Source organism: Mobula birostris, chromosome 10, assembly GCF_030028105.1.
Source record: "Mobula birostris isolate sMobBir1 chromosome 10, sMobBir1.hap1, whole genome shotgun sequence".
NCBI classification, from domain to species: domain Eukaryota; kingdom Metazoa; phylum Chordata; class Chondrichthyes; order Myliobatiformes; family Myliobatidae; genus Mobula; species Mobula birostris.
In genome coordinates, this window is record NC_092379.1 from 45,294,939 (window position 1) to 45,322,555 (window position 27,617).

Below are 27,617 nucleotides of genomic sequence, written 5' to 3' on the forward strand. Positions count from 1 at the left end.
AGAAATATCGCATCAACCAGTTTGCAAAAGGCAACAAACTGTGAAAGTAGAAAAAGAAAGAAATAATAATAATACATAAATATGCAATAAATATCGAGAACATGAGACAAAGAGTCCTTGAAAGTCAGTCCATAGTTTATGGGAACAGTTCAGTGATGGGGCAAGTGAAGTTATCCCCTTTGCTTCAGTAGATTGATGACCGAGGGGCAATAACTGTTTCTGAACTGGGTGGTGTGAGTCCTGAGGCTCCTGTACCTTCTTCGTGATGAGGGCAGTGAGAAGAGAGCATGACCATGGTGGTGGGTGTCCCTGATGATGGACCCTGCTTTCGTGCTCCGTGTAGATGTGCTCAATAGCGGGAAGGGCTTTACCGGAGATGGACTATATCCACTACTTTTTGTAGGATTGTCCATTCAAGGGTATTGGTGTTTCCATACCAGGCCATGATGCAGCCATTGCAATTAAAAGGGAAGTGAGATAATAGGTGTTTTTCATGCAATTGATTGTGCACCAAACCCCAGGACACCCATGGTGCAATGTATGTAAGGGCAGAGATTATTTGGACCCCTGAGAGAAATGTTCTTTGGCTCATAAGTGTCTTAAGGCCAGAAAAAAATGGTACCTTTAATTAAGATGATCATCAGGGAAAAGCCAATTAATTATACATCAGTGAGTCCAACATCGATGGCAGGGAAATTACCTGAAATAAATCTGAGGGTCAGGAATAATGTGTTCTTGCATAAGGCATGGATTAAACAAGCTTAATCAGCATCAGTTTGTTCATGGAGACATAGTTTAAATAAATAGAGGTAACTAACTACATTAATAAGCAATGGGAAATGCAACCCCTCCTCTCCCAACAGAGATATATATGACTAATAGTCACAGGGGATTTGAAGAAGAATTTTTTCATGCACTAGTTGAAATCTGGAAAGCAATGCCTAACAGGGTGGTTGAGATGGAGACTAACAATATTTAAGTGGATGGATGAGTTCCTGAACTGTAAAAGACAAAAGTAACTGCAGAATAGATGCTTGTAATTGGATTAAAACAGACAGGTAGTTGATGGTTTACAGGGACACAGGGCAGACAAAGAATCTGTTTCTTGATGGATACTGTTCCATAATGAGTACTCTGATAACAACCCAAGCACTGGGATGAGAAGAAATTTCTTCACGCAAAGGGCGATAAACTTTAGAAATTTTATACTCTTGAAGGCTGCTGTCACTGAGTTGACTAAGAACAGAGATTGAGAGTTTTCTGTATATTACTGGAATCTGTAAGAAGATCTATCGAAGGGAAAGTAATTGCACGAGTCCTTCTCAAATACCTCCTCCCTGTGGCTGGAAGCTTGCTTCCCGAACTTTGGTGTTGATTCTGTCAACAAGAGAAATGGACATGACTTTCAGCATGCAACACCTCCAAGAAAATGCAACAGTTGATTCACAATTTGAACTACTTGGAATGTAAAACAGAATACCTTGTAGGCACACTGATGTGATTGCTGGAAATAAGAGCCCCGAAGCAGAGACGAGGTAATCATGGAAAATACTGGAAATACTTAGCATGTCATTCTTCAGTGGTGGCAAGAGAAACAAATCTTATGTTTCAGGTTGAGGAACCTTCATGAAAACAAAAACCCCTACGTGCAGTATATTCTAAGCTGCAACACCCTCTAGGTGAAAAAATGTCCTTTCTCAGATTCCCTCTAAAACTCTTACTCCTCACCTCAAACCAATGTCCTTTCCTCTCTGCAATGGGAAAAAGTTTCTTAATAGTTGTACAATCTAGGCTTCTGATAATTTTGCATATTCAGATCAGATACTTCAGCCTCTCCTGACTCAAGGCAAACAATCCTACCAGTTCAGTTACTCATCAGTTAGAAAAATTCTATCCCAGGCAACACCCTACTGAATCTCTTCTGCACCCTCTCCCGTGTATATACATACAGTATTTTCTATGCATAACATCCAGAACTACACACAACTTTTCAACTTGCCTAATTTACCAAATGATCAGAATCAAGTTTGTTATCATTGTCCAAAATGATAAGAAATTTGTTATTTTGCAATAGCAGTGCAGTGCAAAGACATAAAACTAATATAAAATGCTAAAGAAATAATGAGGTTGTGTTCATGGACTATTCTAAAATCTGAAAGAAGCTGTTTCTGAATGAATATCGTTCTGTAGCCTAAGATTACCCCTCTGTACTAACAACTGCTCCCCTAACTTACTAATTTCACCTCCAAAATTCAAGTTGGTACACTGTAGGTAACAATGAGAAAGCAATTCTCTACCCTCTCTCTTCATTTGTCAAGCCAATTCTCCATCCAATTTGCCAACTTGCCTTGTATTCCATGACCCTTACCTTTCGGACCAGTCATCCTTCTGGGATTTTATCAACTGTCTTACCGAATTTAATCAACTACGCTACCTCATCAATATATTTACCTTCCTTTTTAAAAGAAAACTTAATTTCTGACACAGATCTAGGCAACCTAATGCTTCAGAGCAGACTAGATGGGCCACAGGGCCTATTTCTGTGCTGTAGTGTTCTATCTATCTATGAATCTAGGTCTCTCCACTAAAAAAAAGGGTTGAATATTCCTGATCAATCTCCCCCTTTACAAGTCTATGTTGAATATAAATCTGAGGATTTATATTCCAGTAAATCCCCTGCCACTGACCTGAGATTTGCTGGATTAAAATTACCTAATTTACTCCTGCTGCCCATTTTGAATAGAGGTCCCACATTTGATTTTTTAGTCATTTGAAAGCTCCCCTGTTGGATTTACAAATCTTTGTCATGGTTCTAAGTCTTCTACATTGCCTCCCACAGCAGCCAGGGATACAACTCATCAGGCGCTGGAGGTTTTTATGCCTGCTAAATAATCTAATACATCCTCCTTTCTAATATCATGTGCTGCAGAAATTTACTGCCCCAAAATGAAATCTCCAGCTGCAATGTCTTTTCTCTTGGTGAATACAGATGAGGAGTTTTTATTTAAGACTTTAAGACCTTGCCCATGTTCTCTGACTCCATACACAGACTTCCCCCTTGGTCTTTCATGGACAACACTCTTCCCCTAGTTATCATCTTTCCTTAAATATACAAACATACTATTAAGATTTTCCTTAATCTTTCTACTAGTGATAGCTTGTGTCCCCTTGCTGTCATGCTGATTTGCTTTTTTTAAGCATCCCTTGATGCTCTCTACATTCCTAAAGGGCCCCTTTAGTTACAGAACTCCATTCTTTCCACATGCTACTGTTTTTTTAAACATATGAAGCAAGCCACCTTTTTGTCACCCACAGATTTAACTATTCTAAAGTGCTCCAGGCTCACCCGAAGATCAAAAACTCAGCTGCCCTAACCTAACTGTTCCCTGCCTCCCTTCCTCACCATCATTAGGCCTTCTCTTGCTAATCTGCAATAGCTCCTACACCACCAATAGTTTGATTTTAAATTACTCCCCTTGGTTTCAAGTTACTGCTCTCTATGGAACCTCTTACGTTCCTAAAGTCCTCCAAATGTTGATATTCTTTTAATTGAGAAAAGAAAATTTAGATTTCAAGCTCCTTTAAGTGATTTCAAAGGGGTAGGGTTGGTGAAACAAAGAAAATATCTGTCATAGAGAAAATAAATGATGCAGGTTGATGTTGACTGGGAGATCATTGAGACAATTTAGGAATTACAAATCATATTCCTACAATTGGACCCTATTTATCCTATGTCATTCGATCCATATGTAAACCAACAACTGGACTGTTCCTTCCCAACCCAAGAAGCACTAACACAGACAGGCATTGCAGCCTTCACAATTTACATAGGTGGTTACAGACTAATGGAGGTACAGTCACGCACCTCTTGGCCGACTGATTCCATGCCAACCAACAAGCAAACCAATCCAACTGATCCCATGTTATTTTCCACAAGTTCTCATCAAGTACCATGCAGATTCTGGCACATAACTGCATACTAAGAGCAATTTACAATAGCCAATTAATCTGCCAACTGGACTTTTTTTTGTAATGCACAAGAAAACCAAAAACACTCAGAGGAAATCCACAAGTTCACAGGAAGAATGTGTAAACTTCACAGACAGGAAATGGGAGGTCAGGATTGAAACACACAGTCACTGGAGCTACAAGGCAGCATTTCCCTGTGGCAGCACAGTGCAGAAAAGAAAACTATCTATCCTCTTCTTCTGATGTCCGCTATTACAACAACATTCTATTTACTTCCCAGGTCATTTCATGCATTCATCGATTCTGCAGTAAGTACATAGAACAGCATAGCATAGGAACGGACTTATGGCCCACAAAATTGAGCCAAAATAATTAAATTAGGAATCATATGCCCAGAAAACTGATACCATAAGACCATAAGACATAGGAGCAGAATTAGGCCATTTAGGCCATTTAGCCCATCGAGTCTGCTCCGCAATTCCATCATAGCTGATCCTGGATCCTACTCAACCCCATAAACCTGCCTTCTCCTTTTATTTTAGATTAGATTAGATTCAACTTTATTGTCATTGTGCCAAGTACAGATACAAAGCCAATGAAAATGCAGTTAGCATCTAACCAGAAATGCAAAGAATAGTGTTATTTACAAAATAACTGCGAATAAAAAGTAAGTGCCACAGCACACAAACATAAAAGTACAGAGACAGTACAATATGGATGCAATACTGCTTAGCGCCGTGATGTGAGATTCAGCAGGGTCACAGCCTCAGGAAAGAAGCTCTTCCTGTGCCTGCTAGTGCTGGAGCAGAGGCTCCTGTAGTGCCTACCGGATGGGAGGAGAGTAAAAAGTCCATGGTTATGGTGAGATGCATCCTTGATAATGCTTTATGCTCTGCCCAGACAGCGCTTATGGTAAATGTTCTCAATGGTGGCCAACTGGGTGCCGATAATCCTCTGGACTGTTTTCACCACATGCTGGAGTGCTTTGCGGTCTGATACAGGACAATTACCATACCACACTGTGATGCAGTTGGTGAGTATACTTTCAATGGTACAGCGGTAAAAGTCCGTCAGTATCCTGGGACAGAGATGAGCTTTCTTGATGCTCCACAGGAAATAAAGGTGCTGTTGCGCTTTTTTGATCAGGATGGAGGAGTTCAGGGACCAGGTGAGGTCCTCGAAAATGTGGACACCAAGGAATTTGAAGCTTGATTCACGCTCTACTACAGCTCTGTTGATGTAGATGGGGACGTGAGTGTGGCTCCTAGCATGCCTGAAGTGTATAATGATCTCCTTGGTCTTCTGGGTGTTAAGGGCCAAGATGTTGTCGGCGCATCACGCGGCCAGGTCCTGGACCTCATTCCTGTAGGCCGTCTTGCCATCCCCTCTGATCAGGCAAACGACCGTGGTGTCGTCTGCGAACTTGATCTTTTGATGGCTTAACCAATCAGGAAACAATCAACTTCTGCCTTAAATATACACACGGACTTAGATTCCACTGTAGTTTGTGGCAGAGAATTCCACAGATTTACTACTCTCTGGCTAAAAGAGTTCCTCCTTACCTCGGGTTGCCCCTTGGTTTTATGGCTGTGCTCTGTAGTACTGGATGCCCCCACCGTAAGAAACATCCCTTCCACATCCACCTTATCTAGTCCTTTCAGCATTTGGTAGATTTCAATGAGATCACCCCACATTCTTGTAATTTCCATTGAGGACAGGCCCAAAGCTGCCAAACACTCCTCATATGTTAATTCCTTCATCCCCGGAATCATTATTGTGAACCTCCTTAAGACTCTTCTCCAATGACAACACATCCTTTCTGAGATATGGAGCCCAAAACTGTTGACAATACTCGATGTGGCCTGATTACTGTCTTATAAAGGCTCACCATTTTCTCCCTGCTTTTATATTCTCTTCTCCTTGAAATAAATGCCAAGATTGCATTTGCCTTCTTTACCATAGACTCAATCTTTTGGGAGTCTTGCATAAGGACTCCTAAGTCCCTCCACACCTCTGATGTTTGAACCTTTTTCCCATTTAGATAATTGTCTATTGGTCCTTTTACCAAAATGCATTACCATACATTTCCCAACATTGTATTCCATCTGCCACTATTTTGCCCATTCTTCCAATTAGTCTGAGTCCTGCTGCAATCGCATTGCTTCCTCAGCACTACCTATCCCTCCTGTCTACACAAAGTCCATTTCATTCTAGTTCCTGCACATTCATAAGCCTATCTAAGAGCCTCATATTTGAGTTCAGCATCACACCAGACAGTGTTTCCAGGCACCCACCACTGTAGGAAAAAAATCTTGCCCCACACATTTCCTTTGAATTTATTCCCTCTTAAATTCATGCCCTCTGTTATTCGACGGTTCTATGCTTTGGAAAAAAGTATCAGCTGTCTACACTATTTATGCCTTTCATAATCTTATAAAGCACATTCAGCTCTTTCCTCAGCCTCCACTGATCCAGAGAAAGAAACCCTTGTTTGTTCAAACTCTCCAAACTCTCCAAACTCTAAAAACTACAGCGCATGTTGCACAACTAATGTGAGGAGCCCAGGCTTTGTCTTGGTTGCCTATTCTACACCTAAAGTAGAGCACATAGGCTTTCTTAATAACAGGAGTCATGCTCTGTTTTTGAGATTTAAGCGTATACTCACCACAAATATAAGAGAAAATATTGCAGCTGTTGCAGCATTGGTGATACATTTTGCTATCACAAATACTCCTGAAAATACAATCACTTTATTATAATGGATACACATTATGCACGTGCACATCAACGTGTTCACAAGCTGATATATCTGTAAATGCAATGCGTAGAACGGTGTATGTATGATACTTACATAGCCTTTCTAAAACCTGTCCTGCCATGCAGCATTTGTCCTGCCTAAGCATGCCCAGGCACATCTGGATAAGATAGAAATCTTTCCATCTTACATGGTAGGCAACATTTTGATTGAATTGAATTATGAATTGAAATAACAAATGTACAAACGTTTGTAGATTATTTCAAAAATATGGTGCATGACAGGGAAATTTCATGCTGATTTTCATGATCGGCAGCCCAAAATCCATAAGATACACCCAAGAGTATAAGGAAAACCTGTGTGACCCAGTGTTATTAAAGAAGTCCTCACTATTTCTGCTGGCTATGACAACCATAAGGAACCTGTAGCTCCCTAGTTATTCTCTGTTCTTGATATTTGCATAGAATATCTGGGGATTGCCTTTAATTCTCCTTGCTAAGGATGCTTCATGGACACTCCTGGATTTCCTAATTTCCTTCTCAATTTCGTTCTGACTTTGTTATAATCATGAAGGGCTCAGTTTGATTTTAGCTTTCTAGACCTTTAAGATGTTGGAAAAGTTTTGTAGCTGGGGTTGAGGATGCTGTTGTTGAGAGTCTTGCCGAGGTGGCTTGTTAGCTTGCAGACATTTCGTTACCCAGCCAGGCAACATCATTGCACTGATGATGTTGCCCAGCTGGGTAGCAAAACATCTGCAAGCTAACAAGCCACCTCGGTGAGCCACTCGACAACAACGTTTTCAAAGGTTTCAAAGGTACATTTAATGTCAGAGAAATGCATACAATATACATCCTGAAATGCTTTTTCTTCACAACCATCCATGAAAAACAGAGGAGTGCTCCCAAAGAATGAATGACAGTTAAATGTTAGAACCCCAAAGTACCCCCAGTTCCCCTCCTTCCCACACGTAAGTGGCAGCAAGCAATGATCCCCCTCCCCCCACCAGCAAAAAAAATGCATTGGCACCACCACTGAGCACTCAAGCGTGCAGCAAAGCAACAGCAAAGGCATAGACTTGCAGTACTCTCAAGACTACTCGTTCACCTCGTATTTGACATACCACAGGCTCTCTCTCCCCCTAATAAGGGAGAAAGAGGCTTCTCCATTTCATAACAAGATTGGAGACATTTCTAGACTTTACATGTTTCCTGTTTCCTCTTGACTACATTCACCACAAAGGTTCCCTTGTCATTCTTTTCCTTCCTGATTAATGAAACATACCTATCCTGTACTCTTGCAGTTGGTCTTTAAACACCCTCTGATGAAGGTGTGCTGTTATAGCCCAAGGGGTGGGGGGGGAGAAACAAAATGAAAAGGGGGGGGAGAGGGGGGGGGGAGAGGGGAGGGGGGAGAGGGGAGAGGGAATCTGAAATGGGTCAACTTTTAATAGGAACTGTGCAGAATTAAAGGACAAAATAATAAATGCTACACCAACAGGGCTGTTAACAACAACTTTGAAACCAAAGCTAACATGGATACAGCGGCCCGGCAGTAGAAGCCTAATACTAAATGAATACTTCTCTTTAAGTTTCAGTCTAAATGGGTGTCTTCCTTCTCAGAACCAGGACAATTGTAACCAAGGAGTGTTGATGTTGCTGTGCTTTTGGTCAAGTCTCAACAAGTCTGAAACGAGAAGGAGTTAAATACTACCACAATGAAATATTAATTGGGACGTGTATTCTCACGAGTGTGATTGCTGAACCCATTCCTCAGCCCACCTGTGAAGGTGCGCAGACCCCGTGGCAAGTTGTGTCAAGGCACTCCTCCCAAGTTACAGCTCCTGAGGCATTAGAGACATGTGCTCGCTGGAAGCCAAGATGTCATGGGCTGGTACACAAGAACATTCCTCAGGACAATACCCCTTCCAATCCTGAAGATACTGGACCCTATCCCACACCCTGCAAGATGCCAGAAGGCACTGCACAGAATAGACTAGGGACCTATCCATCAAGCAGTGAGGAGGGGGAGAGGGGTGACAGGAGCAAGGGGGGAGGTAGTCACCGAAACAGAGAAGACTGAGTGAATTTTCATTGATGATGGTAGGAGCAATCTATATGAGACCCAGTTGATAGCCTTCTCCACTATGAATGATCCCACAACGTGGGCCCAACTTGCGATTCTTGACTTTCAAGAGAAGATCCCTAGAAACTAGCCGGACTTTCTCCCCTTGACTGAGAGGTTTCACCTGTTGCCAGAGGCAATCAGCCTGCTATATTTTTGAGCACACAGCAGAGAAGCAGAGAAGCCCTGGCCCGTCTCCACACGTGCTTGTAGTGCTGGACCAACTGTGCAGCAGCAGCAATTCCCACATCAATCTCTTGGTCAGGGTACAGTGGTGGCTGGAATACCTTCTGGCATTCAAAAGGGGGCATGCCAGTAGACGACAACTGGAGGTTATTGTGGGCAATCTCTGCCCGAACTAATTGGAAAGCCCCAGGGCGTAGGATTGGAAGAGACAAGGCAGTACAAGGTTTTCTCCTGATCGTGATTCACTCTCTCAGTCTGGCCATTAGATTGGGGTGGAAACCAGATGAGAGGCTGTCTGCGGTTGCCACAAGAGAACAGAAAGCCTTCCAAAAATAGGACATGAGCTGTGATCTTCAATCAGACACTACATTCCAAAGGAAGCAGTGCAGCCTGAACATGTGGATGCCATGAGGATCCATGAGGATGCCAGTCTCATGAGTTAATGGGAGCTTAGGGAAAGCAATGAAGAGGGCAGCCTTGAGAATCGGTCCACAACCAGCAGAATGGTAGTGATTCTATCAGACCGGCAGTGTGGCAGAAGGTGTGGGCAGGCAGACCACTGATGAAATCCACCAAGAGGCTGGACCAGGGACAGTGAGACACAGGCAGCAGACATAGCAGGCCTGCACAGTGCTGGCGTGACATGTTGTTCAGGGCACAAGTGGGACAGGCAGAGACAAAGTTGTGGACATCCTGGGACATAGGTGGCCACTATCAAGGTAGCACAAAGAAAAAAGCAATAACAGAATACAGGGCTACAATTACACAAAGTGTAGTGCATGTCAAAAATAAGGTAAAACCATGAGGAGGTAGATTGTAGAGGTTCATCTTTATTGTATAAAAGTTCAATTCAAGAATCTTATAATGCATGATAAAAGCTGTCCTGGAGTATATACTTTCAAACCTTTGCATCTTCTGCCTGATGAAAAGGTGGAGAAGAAAGAATGAGTAGGTGGGAGAAATCCGATCATTTAATTTTTTAAGTTTAGACATACAATGTGGAATAGGCCCTTCTGCCTTTTGAGACAAGCTGTCCAGCAACCCCTGATAGCCTTGATTTAACCGTAACTTAATCATGGGACAATTTATAACAACTAACTAACTGACTCAGTACATCTTTGGACTGTGGGAGGAATCCAGAGCACCTGGGAAAACCCCACCCATTCCACGGGGAGGACTTACAGACTCCTTACAAATGACATGAAAATTGAACCCTGAACTCCGAAGTCCCAAGTTGCAATCACATCACACTAACCACTTTGCTATTGTGGTGCCCATGTTGGCTACTTTCTCTAGACAGCGAGAATTGTGGAGAGACCATAGAGGGAAGGCTGCTTGCTGAGATGTGCTGAGCTGAGTCCACAACTCTCCGCTGTTTCCGCCACCCTATTTGAGGTTCATCCATTGTCATTGATGAAGACCGCAACACCATTAGTACTTTTTACGAGGTCGAGTTGCTATCTCAACGCTCAACCCAGCACGGATGGAGATTGTGCAAGGGAGCCGGCTGGATTCGAACTCGGGACCTCTCACCCCGAGGTCCAGTGCTGATGCCACTATGCCACCAGCTGGTTGTTTTTGATGGTGTCGAGACTAGCGCTTGATTTGGATTTAAGTGAGGGAGAGTTGCGCAGTGTCACCCTCACTCTCTCTTCCAATTCTCATCTGGATCCAGTGGCAAGGCAAGAGTCGAGATGACTGGAGATAGGACTAGGAGCAGCGGATGACCAGGATGTCTTCTGTGTCCTGTTGTGCTGTACACGCACGATGCTTGCAGAGGCCGCCTTCTTGACCGTTGGGCCTTCTATTGGTCTTGTCCACTCAATCTGCCGGAGTCTGTCTTCACATGCTAGGATAGACATCTCCCTATCTCACCGAGGGTTTGAGACCCGTTGGCTACCCCCACGTGGTTTAGACGGCTAGTCGAAGCCGTTGCCTGGGGTGTGGCTGTTGTTGCATGCAAACAGCTACAAGGTGAGAGCTGAGTGCCAGGTGGGGACCAAAGGTGGACTAACCGCCTTGAAAAGCATGTGACCTGTTCCCCCACCGGAGGTGCTACCCCTCCCTGACACATTCACACCTCCCAACCCCAAAGAGATCATGCCCCCATTAGAATCCAACTTAGTATACCATTTGAGAGCATGATGACCATAAGTGTATCCTGCACTATCTGCTGACAGCTACCACTCTCCCTGGTAGTCAGCCAAAGCCTTCCTACCTGTGCAGCCTTGCTTGTGGTATAGACATCTCACTAAACAAGGTAAACGCTAGAGGAACTCAGCAGGTCAGGCAGCATCTGTGGGGGGAAGTGGACTGTTGACACTGCTGCCTGACCCATGGAGCTCCTGCAGCGTTTTGTGTGTTGCTCCAGATTTCAGCATTTGCAGTCTCTAGACATCCCACCCTGCAAAAACTCATTTCAGGGAGGTAGCACCATCAATTCGCGGGAGACTCCCAGAACTTCCGGGAGAGGTGGGATGTCTGCAATAGAGTAGCTCCTTAGCAGATGGCCAGCTAGTTTAAATAATATCAGCTATGCTAATGAACGAATGACACCTGTTAAATTCACCTCAACATGTCTTTTACAGTCTTAACCCACCATGGGCAATAGAAAAGTCACTGTTGCAAACAGTGCAGTGAGCAACACTGTCATTATTTTGACCCCTGTTAGGCAGGGGTACACTTTAGTGTAGTCTGGGGTGACGTACGTTTTATATTTTTTTGGAACACTCTAACATGGCGCACTCTCGCTCGTGCTCTCTCTCACTCATGGTCGCTCGCACACTGTCAAGCGCTCTTACTTGCTTTCTCGCTTTCTCTCTTACTCGCACGCTCTCGCTTGCTTCATCTCTCGCTCCCCTTGTCTCTCGCTCGCTCTTTCGCTTGCTTGTTTGCTTGTTCTCGCTCTCTCTCGCACACGCTCTCTCTTGCTTTCTCTCGCTCACTCTCAAAAAAATTGATTTCCGTGATATTGTATATAATTTGCGGGCATCAGGGAGCCACTATTAATATGCGGGAGACTCCCAGAACTTCCAGGAGAGGTGGGATGTCTGAATCTCTTTATGCCTCCACTAAGCTTGCAAACTATAATGTCCTCAGTATTGCAGATGCACCATTACAAATCCATCTGCAGCTCTAGCTCAGTCAAAAGCTAGAGTAAACACACTTCCTGCCCACGTGATTGGCGGGACACTGGAAGTCACCCAGAGTATTTACACATTGCAAGAAGAACCTTACATGGGTGTGAGTTCTCCTACCATACTCTTGGCACTGCATTCATTTATTCTCCTTATTGGTTAGAAACAAGGATCTTAACTTTAAACACTAGTTGCTGCAAGCTCCAGTCCCTGAAAGTGTTAACGCCAGAAAGTACTCACCTTATTGATACTCATTAGTTAGCTGCCTCTGCCATTGCATGTATCTTTACTTTTACTTTAGTGAAGACAGACTGAAAAAAGGTAGAGAGGCTCACCTGTTGCTAATCACAAAATCAACCTCCTCCTCAAAATTCTGTAGCTCACCAAAGACCACCCATTCTTTAATATTGCTGCATTCCTGGATCCACTGGAATCAGGAAATCCATGCCTGAGTTTCTCTGCCTCTCTTATCCAGTCAAATGTCTCCACTCCAGATGCTGCACTTAATTGATTTTGATTGAAAAGGACGGAGTTACAATTACAAAGGGAGGCCCACGTTCAAGGTATCTGCTCACTTAAAACTGCAAACTGCAGCTTAATAAAAAGAGCCTTCATGAATTTAATGGGGAAAAAATATGCAATTAGCTTTGACTATTAATGTAGGCAGAGCTTTCCCCCTATGAACAACAAATCAGCTCAATGTACACTGCCCTCTGAATGGCTATGATGAGAAAGAAGTGGCCAGCCACCTCTCAGGAAACTAAATTTTCTAAGTGGGTGTGGAGTCAGTTCATCCCCAGCAGCTGCATAGCAAGAGGACTCCCTGATCAATGGGTTGTTGCCAGGGCCACAACAAGACAGATATAAAATGCTGCTGAAAGATCATCAAGATTGTGAAGGATACTGCTTGTTCTGCCTGAAACTTGCCGGTCTTCTAGCAGAGCAAGATGTCCATAACAGAGTAATGCACATTGCTGAGGGGCAACTTTGAAGCCAGTACAGCTAATGCTCTGTGGAGAAGGATCACACACAGAGACAGTTTGGACAATGAAAGGATATCACCTCAGGAAGCCAGATAAGTGGCAATGGTGCTACCTTGTAAACTTCCCCTGAAGTTTACTCAACTGAATATAACAACCATGCATGCCAAGGTTTTTTTTTGTACAGTTTCTTTCTTGCTTTGTATTTTTTTTAGTCATGAATAAGGTCATTTTTTTAAAAAAGAGTAAAAATAATTGTAGACATGTAAGTTAGATTCACTAATGCAAAAGGAATGCAGTCTGAGTCCACTGCACTCATAAGAGATCACAGATGTTGGAATCTGGAACCAAAAAAAAACAAATGCTTGATGGGAGAAACAGTACCTTTGGTGTCATAAGGTATGAGTCGACATTTTGGGTTGAATCCTTGCATTATGCCTGTGAAGGAGGAGGAAATGCTGCCAGCCTATTGGTAAACACAAGAAATTCTGCGGATGCTGGAAATCTAGAGCAACACACAGAAAATGCTGGAGGAACTCAGAAATTCAAGGCAGCATCTATGTTGTCCGTAGATGTTTTGGACAGAGTTCTTTTATTTGGACTCAACTTGACCAGGAAGGCTGAAAGAAGGCATGATGTTTCCCTAGCAGGCAAGGTGAGGGAGAATCCTAAGGAATTCTACAGATAAGCTGAGCAAAATGATTGCAAGGGACAAAATTGGTCCTCAGGAAGATCAGAATGTTAAGCCATGCCTAGAACCAAAAGAGATGGGTGAGATCCTAAATTAATTTTTTGCATCTGTATTTATTCAGGAGATGGACACAGAGTCTATAGAAGTGTGGCAAAGAAACATCTACTTTATGGACCCTATACAGATGGGATCCTATACAGATTATAGAGGAGGAGTTGCGGGAGCAAGGAGTGCTCGAGATCGACGGACGACTGGAGATCGGAGGATCAGCCGTAGTAGGTAGGCCGAGGAAGATCGGGACTACCTAGGCATTACCTGAGGAGGAAGGTAAAACTGCGCAGGCGCGGGTGACGTCAGCGGCAAGCGCGGAGTTTAAAAAGAGGCCCACTTTCAGGTGCGGGCAGCGGAGTGCGCGGGAGCAGAGTGCTGGGCTTTGGCTCAGTGGGCTTCGGCGTAAGGGGGTCTTCGGTGAGAGGTAATCAGTGAGCCTGAGTACGTGCTTGCTGAGGAAGAAAGGTAAGGTCGGTAGGTACTTTTTCATTTATTCTGATTAATCTGGGATCAGGTAATGGGGGAGATAGTTAGAGCAGTGGTGTGCTCCGTATGCAGTATGTGGGAGGTCAGGGTCAACGCAGTTGTCCCTTATGACCACACCTGCAGAAGGTGCATCCAGCTGCAGCTCCTATCAGAGCGAGTTAGGGAATTGGAGCTGGAGCTGGATGAACTACGGATCATTCGGGAGGCAGAGACAGAGATAGATAAGAGTTATCGGGAGGTAGTCACACCGAAAAGATGGGAGGTAGGCAACTGGGTGACTGTCAGGAGATGGAGGGGGAGCAGGCAGAGAGAGCAGAGCACTCCTGTGGCCATTCCCATCAACAATAAGTATACCGTTTTGGATACTGTTGGTGGGGATGACCTACCAGGAACAAGTTGCAGTGGTCCTGTCTCTGGCACTGAGGTTGGACCCTCGACACAGAAGGGGAGGAGGGAAGAGAGGACAGCAGTAGTGATAGGGGATTCTATAGTCAGAGGGGCAGATAGGAGATTTCGTGGGGGAGATCGGGAGTCTCGGATGGTATGTTGCCTCCCTGGTGCCAGGGTCCGGGACATCTCAGATCGGGTGCAGGTTATTCTCGAGAGGGAGGGCAAGAATCCAGATGTTGTGGTCCATGTAGGGACCAACGACATGGGTAGGAAGAGTGAGGGGGTCCTGCGTAGTGAGTTCAGGGAGTTAGGTGTGAAGCGGAAGGGCAGGACTTTCAGGGTAACAATCTCTTGCTACCTGTGCTACGTGCGAGTGAGGCGAGGAACAGAAGGATTACACAGATCAATACGTGGCTGAGAGGATGGTGCAGGAGGGAGGGCCTCAGGTTTTTAGATAATTGGGTTTTGTTCCAGGGAAGGTGGGATCTGTTCCGATGGAACGGTTTACACCTGAACTGGAGGGGTACTAACATTCTTGCAGGGAAGTTTGCTAGTGCTGCTTGGGGGAGGCTTAAACTAAATTTGCAGGGGGCAGGGATCCAGAATGTGAGAGAGGATAGCGAGATGAAGTATAAAGGACAGGTGGGGACTACACGGTTCCGGAATATTAAGTGTGAAGTAGAGAAAGGTGAGGTGGAACGAGTGATAAGGAGGATACATGAGCAGAGGGATGGTCCGCCGGAGCATGGAGTTAAATGTGCAGAAAGAGTAAGTAAATTTAAGAAGGACAATAAAATTCAAGGGGCGTATAGCCCGGTGAGAGTTCAGGGAGCTGGGTTATGCACAATAGGCAGCAATTTAAACAGAGAGAGGAAAAATGGGTTAAAAATTCAATATCTGAATGCACGAAGTGTCAGAAATAAGGCGGATGAGCTTGAAGCTCAGGTGCGAATGGGTAACTATGATGTTGTTGGGATAACGGAAACATGGCTGCAGGGGGATCAGACCTGGGAATTGAATGTACAAGGGTATACGTGCTATCGAAGGGACAGAAAGTTGGGCAGAGGGAGTGGGGTGGCCCTGTTGGTGAGGAATGAGATTCAGTCCCTTGCAAGGGGGGACATAGAATCAGGAGAAGTAGAGTCAGTGTGGATAGAATGGAGGAACAGTAAGGGCAAAAAGACCCTAATAGGTGTTATCTACAGGCCCCCAAACAGTAGCATGGATATTGGGTGCAAGTTGAATAGGGAGTTAACAATGGCATGTGGCAAAGGAAATGTCGCAGTAGTTATGGGGGATTTCAACATGCAGGTGAACTGGGAAAACCAGGTTGGTACTGGACCCCAGGATGGGGAGTTTGTAGAGTGCCTACGGGATGCATTTTTGGAGCAGCTTGTACGAGAGCCGACCAGGGATAAGGCTATTCTGGATTTAGTGTTGTGCAATGAACAGGATTTGATAAGTGATCTTGAAGTAAAGGAGCCGTTAGGAGGTAGTGACCATAATATGATAAGTTTTTATCTGCAAGTTGAGAGGGATAAGGGCAGATCAGAGGTGTCAGTATTGCAGTTGGACAAAGGAGACTATGGAGCCATGAGAGAGGAGCTGGCCAAAGTTGACTGGTCGGATATCCTAGCAGAAAAGACAATGGAACAGCAGTGGCAGGTATTCTTGGGAGTAATGCACAAGGTGCAAAATCAGTTCATCTCCTGGAGAAGGAAGGATTCAAAGGGGGGAAAGTTGCCACAGTGGTTGACAAAGGAAGTCAGAGATAGCATAGTATTAATAAAGAAAAAGTATAACAGAGCTAAGGTGAATAGGAAGATGGATGATTGGGAAATTTTTAAGGAGCAACAGAACTTAACTAAAAAGGCAATACGGGGAGAAAAAATGAGGTATGAACGCAAGCTAGCTAGGAATATAAAGGAGGATAGCAAAAGTTTTTTTTAGGTATGTGAAGAGAAGGAAGATAGTTAAGAACAATGTTGGGCCCTTGAATAATGAATTGGGAGAAATTGTTATGGGAAACAGAGAAATGGCAGACAAATTTAATAAGTACTTTGGATCTGTCTTCACTAGGGAAGACACAAGCAATCTCCCAGATGTATGGATGGGCCAAGGACATAGGGTAACAGAGGAACTGAAACAGATTGACATTAGGAAGGAAACGGTGATGAGTAGACTGATGGGACTGAAGGCTAACAAATCCCCAGGTCCAGATGGTCTGCATCCTAGGATACTAAAGGAGGTGGCTCTGGAAATTGCGGATGCATTGGTGATCATTTTCCAATGTTCCTTAGATTCAGGATCAGTTCCTGAGGATTGGTGAATGGCTAATGTTATCCCACTTTTTAGGAAAGGAGGGAGGGAGAAAACAGAGAACTATCGCCCTGTTAGCCTAACATCAGTAGTGGGGAAGATGCTAGAGTCCATTATTAAAGATGAAATAGCGGCATATCTTGATAGCAGTGATGAGATTGGGCCGAGCCAGCATGGATTTACCAAGGGCAAATCATGCTTGACTAATCTATTGGAATTTTTTGAGGATGTAACCAGGAAGATAGAAGCGGGAGATCCAGTGGATGTGGTGTACCTTGACTTTCAGAAGGCATTTGATAAGGTACCACATAGGAGATTGGTGGGTAAAATCACAGCTCATGGCATTGTGGGGAGGATATTGACATGGATAGAAAACTGGTTGGCAGATAGAAAGCAAAGGGTAGCAGTGAATGGGTGTTTCTCAGAATGGCAGGTGGTGACCAGTGGGGTGCCACAGGGCTCGGTATTGGGACGACAGCTGTTTACGATTTACGTCAATGATTTAGAGGAAGGCATTGTGAATAACATCAGCAAGTTTGCTGATGATACTAAGCTGGGTGGCAGTGTGACATGTGATGAGGATGTTAGGAGAATTCAAGGTGACTTGGATAGGCTGGGTGAGTGGGCAGAAACTTGGCAGATGGTGTTTAATGTGAATAAGTGTGAGGTTATTCACTTTGGGAGCAAGAACAGGAAGGCAGATTATTATCTGAACGGTGTGGAGTTAGGTAAGGGAGAAATACAAAGAGATCTAGGAGTACTTGTTCACCAGTGTCTGAAGGTGAATGAGCAAGTGCAGCAGGCAGTGAAGAAGGCTAATGGAATGTTGGCCTTTATTACAAAGGGAATTGAGTACAAGAGCAAGGAAATCCTTTTGCATTTGTACAGGGCCCTGGTGAGACCACACCTGGAGTACTGTGTGCAGTTTTGGTCTCCAGAGTTAAGGAAGGACATCCTAGCTGTGGAGGAGGTGCAGCGTAGGTTCACTAGGTTAATTCCTGGGATGTCCGGACTGTCTTACGCAGAGAGGTTAGAGAGACTGGGCTTGTACACGCTGGAATTAAGGAGATTGAGGGGGGATCTGATTGAGACATATAATATTATTAAGGGATTGGACAAGATAGAGGCAAGAAATATGTTCCAGATGCTGCGAGAGTCCAGTACCAGAGGACATGGTTTAAGAATAAGGGGCAGGTCATTTAGGACGGAGTTGAGGAGGAACTTCTTCTCCCAGAGAGTTGTGGAGGTGTGGAATGCGCTGCCTCAGAAGGCAGTGGAGGCCAATTCTCTGGATGCTTTCAAGAAGGAGCTAGATAGGTATCTTATGGATAGCGGAATCAAGGGTTATGGGGACAAGGCAGGAACCGGGTATTGATAGTAGATGATCAGCCATGGTCTCAGAATGGCGGTCCAGGCTCGAAGGGCCAAATAGTCTACTTCTGCACCTATTGTCTATTGAGATGTTTGTTGTCTTGAGGCAAATTAGGGTCGATAAATCCCCAGGGCTTGACAAGGTGTTTTCTCGGACCTGTAGGAGTCAAGCATAGAAATTGCCATGACCCAGGCAAAGATATTTAAATGATCCTTACAACTTCCCCTGTATAAGACAGGTTCAAAAAATAAACATAAATTATAGGATGGGAAGCCTGACACCAGTAGTGGGAAAACTATTGGAAGATATTTCAAGGGACCAGATATGAGTATTTGGATAGACATGGGCGGATTAAGGATAGTCAGCATGGCTTTGTGAGTGGAAGGCCATTTCAAACCAAACTTAAGAACTTTTGGAGGAAATTACCAGGAAAGTTGATGAAGGCAAGGTAGTGGATATTGTCTACATGGACTTTCGTAAGGCATTTGTCTAGGACCCGCATGGGAGGTAGGTCGCTTGGCATTCAAGATGAGGTAGTTAACTGGATTAGTTATTGGCCATGTGGCAGAAGGCAGAGAGTGGTAGTAGAGGATTGCCTCTCTGACTGGTAGCCTGTGACTAGTGGTGTGTTGCAGGGATCGGTTCTGAGTCCATTGTTATTTGTCATCTATATCAATGATCTGGGTGACAATGTGGTTAAATGGATTAGCAAATTTGCTGATGCCACCAAGAGTGGGGGTGTAGTGGTTAATTCAGACAAGTGCAAGGCATTGCACTATGGTAGGATCAACCTGGGCAGATCTTACACAGTGAATGGTAGGACACTGAGATGTGTGGTAGAACAAAGAGATCTGGGAATATAGGTCCATAGTTCATTGAAAGTTGTGTCAACGGTATATAGGGTTGTAAAGAAAACATTTGGCACATTGGCCTTTATAAATCAATGCACTGAGTACAGGATTTGGGATGTTATGTTAAAGTTGTAGAAGACGTTGGTGAGACCTAATTTGGAATATTGTATGCAGTTTTGGTCACGTAACTACAGGAGAGATGTAAATAAGGTTGAAAGAGTATAGAGAAAATTTGCAAGGATGTTGCTCTGTCTGCAGGAACTGAGTTATCAGGAAAGATTGAATAGGTTAGGACTTTATTCCTTGGAACATGGAAGATTGATAGGAGATTTGGTAGAGGTTTTCAAAATAATGAGGAGTAAAGATAGAGTAAAAGGAAGCCAGCATTTTCCACTGTGGTTTGGTGGGACCACTTTGGAAAGTCTGATCACCTGGCTGTACTTCGACTCCCTGAGTATCGGCAAAGTTTGAAGACTGCAGCAACAGTAGAGAGGCCCAAGCAGCTATGGACAAGGGAGGTACAGGAGCACTTACGGGACTGCTTTAAATCAGAGGACTGGGCTGTAATTCTTTGAGTCTGAATGAGTATCCCACAGCTGTCTCTGACCTCATGAAAACCTGTGTGGATGAGTGTGCCAAAAGAACATACTGTACATACCCAATTCAAAAGTTGGGGATGAACCAGGAGGTTCACAGTCTGTTGAGGATTACATTTGTGGCATTCAAGTCTGGTGGCCCAGGTTTGTACAAAAAAAAAGAACAGGCACAGCTTGCAGAGGGCTATCTCATGAGCAAAGGAGCAATTCGAAAGAGATTGGAGAAGAAATCAGTTGCACGTCAGATCTGGGAGGGTTTGCAGGCCATTACTTCCTACAAACAGAAACCTATCATTATCAATGCCGGTGATGCTTCACTCCCAGATGAGCTCAGTGCCTCTTATGTGCACTTTGAAAGGGAGAATAAAACTACAACTATGTAGAATCCTGTGATCTCTGTCTCGGAGGCCAATGTCAGAATCAGAATCAAAATCAGGTTTACTATCACCAGCATGTGACGTGAAATTTGTTAACTTAGCAGCAGCAGTTCAATGCAATACATAATCTAGCAGAGAGAGAGAAACAATAATAAAAAGTAAAATGAAACATAATAATAAATAAACAAGTAAATCAATTACATATGTTGAATAGATTTTGAAACATGTTCAAAAACAGAAATACTGTAAATTAAAAAAAGTGAGGTAGTGTCCAAATTTTCAATGTCCATTTAGGAATTGGATGGCAGAGGGGAAGAAGCTGTTCCTGAATCACTGAGTGTGTGCCTTCAGGCTTCTGTATCTCCTACCTGATGGTAACAGTGAGAAAAGGGCATGCCCTGGGTGCTGGAGATCCTTAATAATGGATGCCACTTTTCTATGAGGATTGGTATGTGCTCCTTTGGTCTTACCCTTCCTGAAGTCCACAAACAGCTGTTCGTCTTACTGACGTTGAGTGCCAGGTTGTTGCTGCGGCACCACTCCACTAGTTGGCATATCTCACTCCTCTACGCCCTCTCATCACCACCTTAGATTCTACCAACAATGTCAGCAAATTTATAGATGGTATTTGAGCTATGCCTAGCCACACAGTCATGTGTATACAGAGAGTAGAGCCGTGGGCTAAGCACACACCGCTGAAGTGCGCCAGTGTTTATTGTCAGTGAGGAGGAGATGTTATCACCAATCCACACAGACTGTGGTTTTCCAGTTAGGAAGGCGAGGATCCAATTGCAGAAGGAGGTACAGAGGTCCAGGTTCTACAACTTCTCAATCAGGATTGTGGAAATGATGGTATTAAATGCTGAGCTCTAGTCGTTGAACAGCATCCTCATGTAGGTGTTTGTATTGTCTAGGTAGTCTAAAGCTGTGTGGAGAACCATTGAGATTGCATCTGCCATTGACCTATTGTGGCGACAGGCAAATTGCAATGGGTCCATGTCCTCGCTGAGGCAGGAGTTCAGTCTAGTCATAACCAACCTCTCAAGGCATTTCATCACTGTTGATATGAGTGCTACTGGGTCAGATCGTCTTTCAAAAGGGTGAACCCTCGCAAGCTGACAGGCCCTGATGCAGCACCTGGTAGGGCTCTAAAAAGCCTGTGCCAACCAATTGGCAGGAATGTTAAAAGATATTTTCAATCTCTCTTTGCTATAGTTGGAAGTTCCCACCTGCTTCAAAAGGGCAACAGTGCTCAAGAAGAAGTGCTTTGAGAGGTTGGTTATGGCTAAATTTATCTCCTGTCTCAGCAAGGACCTGGACCCACCACAATATGCCTATTGCCGCAATAGGTCTATGGCAGATGTGATCTCATTGGCTCGTCACTTGGTCTTGGATCATCTGGACAATAAAAATACTCATGTCAGAATGCTGTTTATTGACTACAGCTCAGCATTTAACACAATCATTCCTGCAGCCCTGATAGAAGGAAACTTGAGAACCTGGGCCTTTGGGCCTCTGTACGCCCCTCTGCAACTGGATCCTTGACTTCCTAACCAGAAGACCACAATCTGGGTGGATCAGAAGTAATATTTCCATCTCGCTGATAATCAATGCTGGCACACCTCAGAGATGTGTGCTTAGCCCACTGCTCTGCTCTACACCCATGATTGTGTAGCTAGACACAGGTCAAATGACATCTAAAAATTTGCTGACAATACAACTATTATTGGCAAAATTTCAGATGGTGACAAGAGTGAGATATATCAGGTAGTTGAGTGGTGTCACAGCAACAACCTTGGACTCAACATCAGGAAGGCCAAAGAACTAATTGTGGACTTCTGGAAGAGTAAGATGAGAAAACACACACCGGTCTTCACAGAAGACTCAGAAGTGGAAAGAGTGAGTAATTTCAGCTTCCTGGGTATCAGTATTTCAGTATCCTGAACCCAACATATTGATGCAGCTATAAAGAAGGCACAACAACATTATTTCATCAGGAGTTTGCAGAGATTTGGTATGTCAACAAAGATACTCACAAAGTTCTACAGATGTACTGTGGAGAGCCTTCTAACTGGCTGCATCAGCATCTGGTATGGGGAGGTGAAACCACTGCACAGGATCAAAATAAACTGCAGAGAGTTGTAAACTTAGCTCCATCATGGACACTAGCCTCCACAGTATCCAGGACACTTTCAAGGAATGATGCCTCAAAAATGTGGTATCCATAATTAAGGACCCCCATTACCCAGGTCATGCTTTGTTCTCTTTTCTACCATCAGGAGGGAGGTACAGAAGCCTGAAGCCACACACTCAACAATTCAGGAACAGCCTCTTCCTCTCTGATATCCAACTTCTGAATGGGCATTGAACCCATGTTCACTACCTCACTACTTTTTTTGCCCTATTGACTTAATTTAAATACTTAATATATATAGTTACTGTAATTCTATTATTATGCATTGCATTGTGACACTACCACAAAGACAGAAAATTTCATGACATATGCCAGTGATATTAAACCTGATTCTGACTACAACTAGGGGTCATAGGTTAAGGATGAGAGGTGAAAAGTTTAAGGAGAACATGAGGGGAAACTTCTTCGTTCAGAGTTTTGTGAGAGTGTGGAACAAGCTGCCAGTGCAAGTGTGCATGTGAGCTTGATTTCAATGTTTAAGGGAAGTTTACATAAGTACATGGATGGTAGGGGTATGGAGGGCTATGGTCTCTATGGGAGTAGACAGTTTGAATGGTTCAGTGCAAACTAGATGGACCAAAGGGCATGTTTCTATGCTGTACTGTGCTATGACTATGACACTTCCCAAGGCAATATTGGTGAATTGGTTATTTACTGTCACATACTGTGGTACAGTGAAAAGCTTTATTTTGCATGTCACAACACAGATCATTTCATCACATCAAAGCACTGACATAGTACAAGGGAAACACTAACAGAATGTAGAGGTTATGAATTCATTTTATTTTGATACTGGATCACTCAAGAGTCTTATAAGATCCTAAGACCATAAGATAGCAGAATTAGGCCATTTGGCCCATCAAGTCTTCTTCGCCATATCATTTTGGCTGATCCAATTTTCTCCTGAGCCCCAATTTCTTGCCCTCTCCCTGTATACCTTCATGCCCTGATTAATCAAGGATCTATCAACAGCTGTCTTAAATATACATAAAGACTCGGGTTCCACAGGTGCCTGTGCCAAAGAATTCCACATACTTACCACTCTCTGGCTAAAGAAATTCCTCCTTATCTCCATTCTAAAAGGACTCCCCTCTATTCAGAGAATGTGTCCTCTGGTCTTAGATTCAGCTACCTTAGGAAACATCATCTCCACATCTACTCTATGACAGCCTTTCACCATTCAATGGGTTTCAGTAAGGTCACCCCTTATTCTTCTGAATTCCAGTGAATACAGGCCCAGAACTATCAAATCCTCTTCATATGACAAGCCTTTCAATCCTGGATTCATTTTCATGAACTTTCTTTGAACCCTCTCCAGTTTTAGCACATCCCTTCTAAGATAAAGGGCCCAAAACTGCTCACAACACTCCAAGTGAGGCCTCAACAGTGCTCTATAAAATTTCAACATGACATTCTTGCTTTTATATTATAGTCCTTGTAAAATGAATGCTAACATCGTATTTTCCTTCCTTACCACAGACTCAACCTGCAAATTAAACTTTAGGGAATCCTGCACAAGGACTCAAGTCCCTTTGCGCCTCAGTTTTTTGTATTTTCTCTTCATTTAGAAAATAGTCAACCCTTTCATTTCCTCTGCCAAAGTGCATGGCCATACATTTCCTGACACTGTATTCCATCTGCCATTTCCTTGCCCATTCTCCTAGCCTCCTAGCCTCTTTACTTTCTCATAATTACCTGCCCTTCCACCCACCTTCATATTGTGTGCAAACTTTGAAACAAAGCCATCAATTCCATCATCCAAATCATTGCTATACAATTTAAAAAGAATTGGTTCTGACACAGACCCGTTTGGAGCATCACTAGTCACCAGAAGCCAATAAGAAAAAGCTCTCCCACTCTTTGCCTCCTGCCAATCAGCCACAGCTTTATCCATGCTAGAATCTTCCCTGTAATACCATGGCTCAAAGCTTCTTATGAAGCTTCATGTGGCACCCTGTCAAAAGCTTTCTGAAAATCCAGGTACACAACATCAACTTATTCTCTTTTGTCTATCCTGCTTGTTATTTCTTCAAAGAATTCCAATAGATTTGTCAGGTTAGATTTTCCCTTGAGGAAACCGTGCTGACGACAGCTGATCTTATTGTGTGCCTCCAAGTACCCTAAGACCTCATTCTTAATAATCAACTCCATTATCTTCCCAACCACTGAGGTCAGATTAATTGGCTTATAATTTCCACTCTTCTGCCTCTCTCCCTTCTTGAAATGTGGATGACATTTTCAATTTTCCTGTCTTCTGGAACCATTCCAGAATCTAGTGATTCTTGAAAGAGCATACTGCTTCCAGAATCTCTTCAGCTGCCTCTTTCAGAACCTTGGGGTGTACACCATTTAGTCCAGGTGACTTAACTACCTTCAGACCTTTCAGTTTCCCAAGAATCTTCTCTCTAGTAATGGTAAGTTCACACGCCTCGTGACCCCTGACACCTGGATCTTCCACCCTACTGCCAGTGCCTTCCACAGTGAAGACTGATGCAAAATACTTATTCAGTTCATCCACCATTTCCTAGTCCCCCATTACTACCTCTCCAGCATAATTTTCCAGCAGGCCAAAATCCATTCTCGCCTCTCTTTTACACTTTATGTATCTGAAGAAATTTTTGGCAAGCTTACTTTGGTACTCCATCTTCACCTTCTTAATGACTTTTTAGTTGCCTTCTGTTGGGTTTTAAAAGCTTCACAATCCTCTAACTTCCCACTAAATTTTGCTCTATTATATGCCCTGTTTTTGGCTTTTAGATTGGCTTTGACTTCCCTTGTTAGCCACGGTTGAGTCAGCTTGCCTTCAGAATTCTTCTTCCTCTTTGGGATGGTTCCTGTGCTTTCCGAATTGCTTCTAGAAATTCTAGCCATTGCTGCTCTGCTGTCATCCCTACCAGTGTTCTTTTCCAACTCCTCTCTCATGGCCCTGTAATTCCCTTTACTCCACTGTACTGTGACACATCTGACTTTAGATTCTCCTTCTCAAATTTCAGGGTGAATTCCATCATATTATGATCACTTTCCCTGAGGGTTCTTTTACCTAAGCTCTCTAATCAATTCTGGTTCATTGCACAACACCCAATCCGGCATAGCTGATCCTCCAGTGGGCTCAACCATGAGCTGCTCTAAAAGCCATCTCATAGGCATTCAAGAAACTCCCCCTCCTGGAATCCAGCACCAACATGATTTTCCCAATCACCTGCACATCTGAACACCAACCCCACCCCCAGCCCCACATGACTATTGTAACATTGCCCTTTTGGCATGTATTTTCTATCTCCTGTTGTAATTTGTAGACCACATCCTTACTACTGTTTGGGAGGTCTGTATACAACTCCCATCTGGGTCTTTTTACCCATGCATTTCTTTCACTCTATCCACAACGATTCAATGCCTTCTGACACTATGTTACCTCTTTCTAATGATTTGATTGAATTTTTTACCAACAGAGTAATGCTGCCCCTTTGCCTTCCTGCCTGTCGTTTTGATACAATGTGTATCCTTGGACATTAAGCTCCCAGCTATAATCTTCTTTCAGCCATGATTCAGTGAACACTACAATGTCATACATGCCAATCTGCAACAGTGCTACAAGTTCATCTACCATATTCCACATACAGCATGCATTCAAATTAACATCTTCAATCCTGTATTCACCCTTTTCAATTTTGTTCACCTTTTACAATGTAACTCATCCTGTTGATTGTGACCTTGCCCTATCAACAGATTCCCATCACTAAACATTGCCTCTGTTTGTAAACCACCTACCTCATCTTCAGCACTATCATCCACATTTCCTATGATACATCTTGCATCAAAATATATGTAGTTCAGAACACCATGCTTAACCTTTTGAATCCTAACTTTGTCTGAGGTCTTACCAACATCTGCCTCCACAACCTCTCCACCTACTATTCTGGCACTCTGGTTCCCATCTCCCTGCAACTCTAGATTAAACCCCACTGTGCAGCATTAACAAACCTTACCACTAGGATATTAGTCCCCTCTCCAGCTCCAGTGCAAACCGTCCTATCTGTATAGGTCCCACCTTCCCTGGAAGAGAGCCCAATCATCCAAAAATCTGATGTCCTTCCTCCTACACCAACTGCTTAGCCATGTATTCAACTGTATAATCTTCCTAGTTCTGGCCTCACCAGCATGTGGCATGGGTAGCAAATCTGAGACCACAACCCTGGAGGACTTGCCCTTTAACATCACTTAACTCCCTGAACTCACCATGTGGAACTTTGTCATTTGTCCTATCAATGTCATTGGTACTTACATGGATGACGACTTCAGAATGCTGAGGACTTGATCCGAGATATCCAGACCTTAGCTCCAGGACGGCAACGGACCATTCAGGAATCCTCCTTGTTGCCCACAGAACCTCCTGTCCATTCTGCCAACTAACAAATACCCTATTACCACAGTGTGCCTCTTCTTCTATCTTCCCTTCAGAGTTGTAGAGCCAGAGACCTGACCACTTTCCTCTGTTAGGTCAATTTGCACCCCTGTGCCACCCCCACCCCTCCACCAACAGTATCCAAAGAAATAAACCTGTTGTTAAGGGGCATGGCCATAGGGGTACATTGGCTCCTTAACCCCTTCCCCTTGCTGCCTGTCACCCAGTTTCCTGTGTCCTGCACCTTGGATGTAATTTCCTCTTTATATGTCCTATCTATCACCCCTTCAGCCTCCCGAATGATCTGGAGTTCATCCAGTTCCAGCTCCATCTCTTTAACATTGATTGTCAGAAGCTGCAGCTGGATGTCCTTCTCACAGGTGTAGTGGTCAAGTACACTGGAGGTCACCCTGCCTTCCACATCCCATAAGAAGAGCATTGCACTATCCTAACTGGCATCTCTACTGTCCTAGCTGAGCAGATATAAAGGAGGGAAAAAAAAAACTTACCCTTGAGATTTTCTTTCCTTTGCCTTCTCTGACTGAAGCCTCTCTTCACTGAAGCCTCGAAGGGCTAAGGCCTCAAGATCTGTCCACTCAGAGAATGGCTGCCGTGCTTGCCCATGCCTTCCTTTGATTTGCTCTTGCTAATCAATCTCAAATGCTGATTGGTCACTGTTCAAGCTCTTTTTCACTGTTGACCTGCTGCTGGCTTTTCTGCTCATGCAGTGAATTCCTTCC

General features: G+C 43.8%; 1 long non-coding RNA gene across 1 annotated transcript; it reads right to left on the reverse strand.

Annotated features, from left to right (window-relative positions):
* On the reverse strand, positions 1–27,617 carry LOC140203964 (uncharacterized). The gene is made up of 3 exons (XR_011887466.1): positions 27,387–27,617; positions 26,758–26,881; positions 1–1,377 (listed from the first exon to the last, which is right to left on the reverse strand). It is a non-coding gene; the product is annotated as an uncharacterized lncRNA (long non-coding RNA).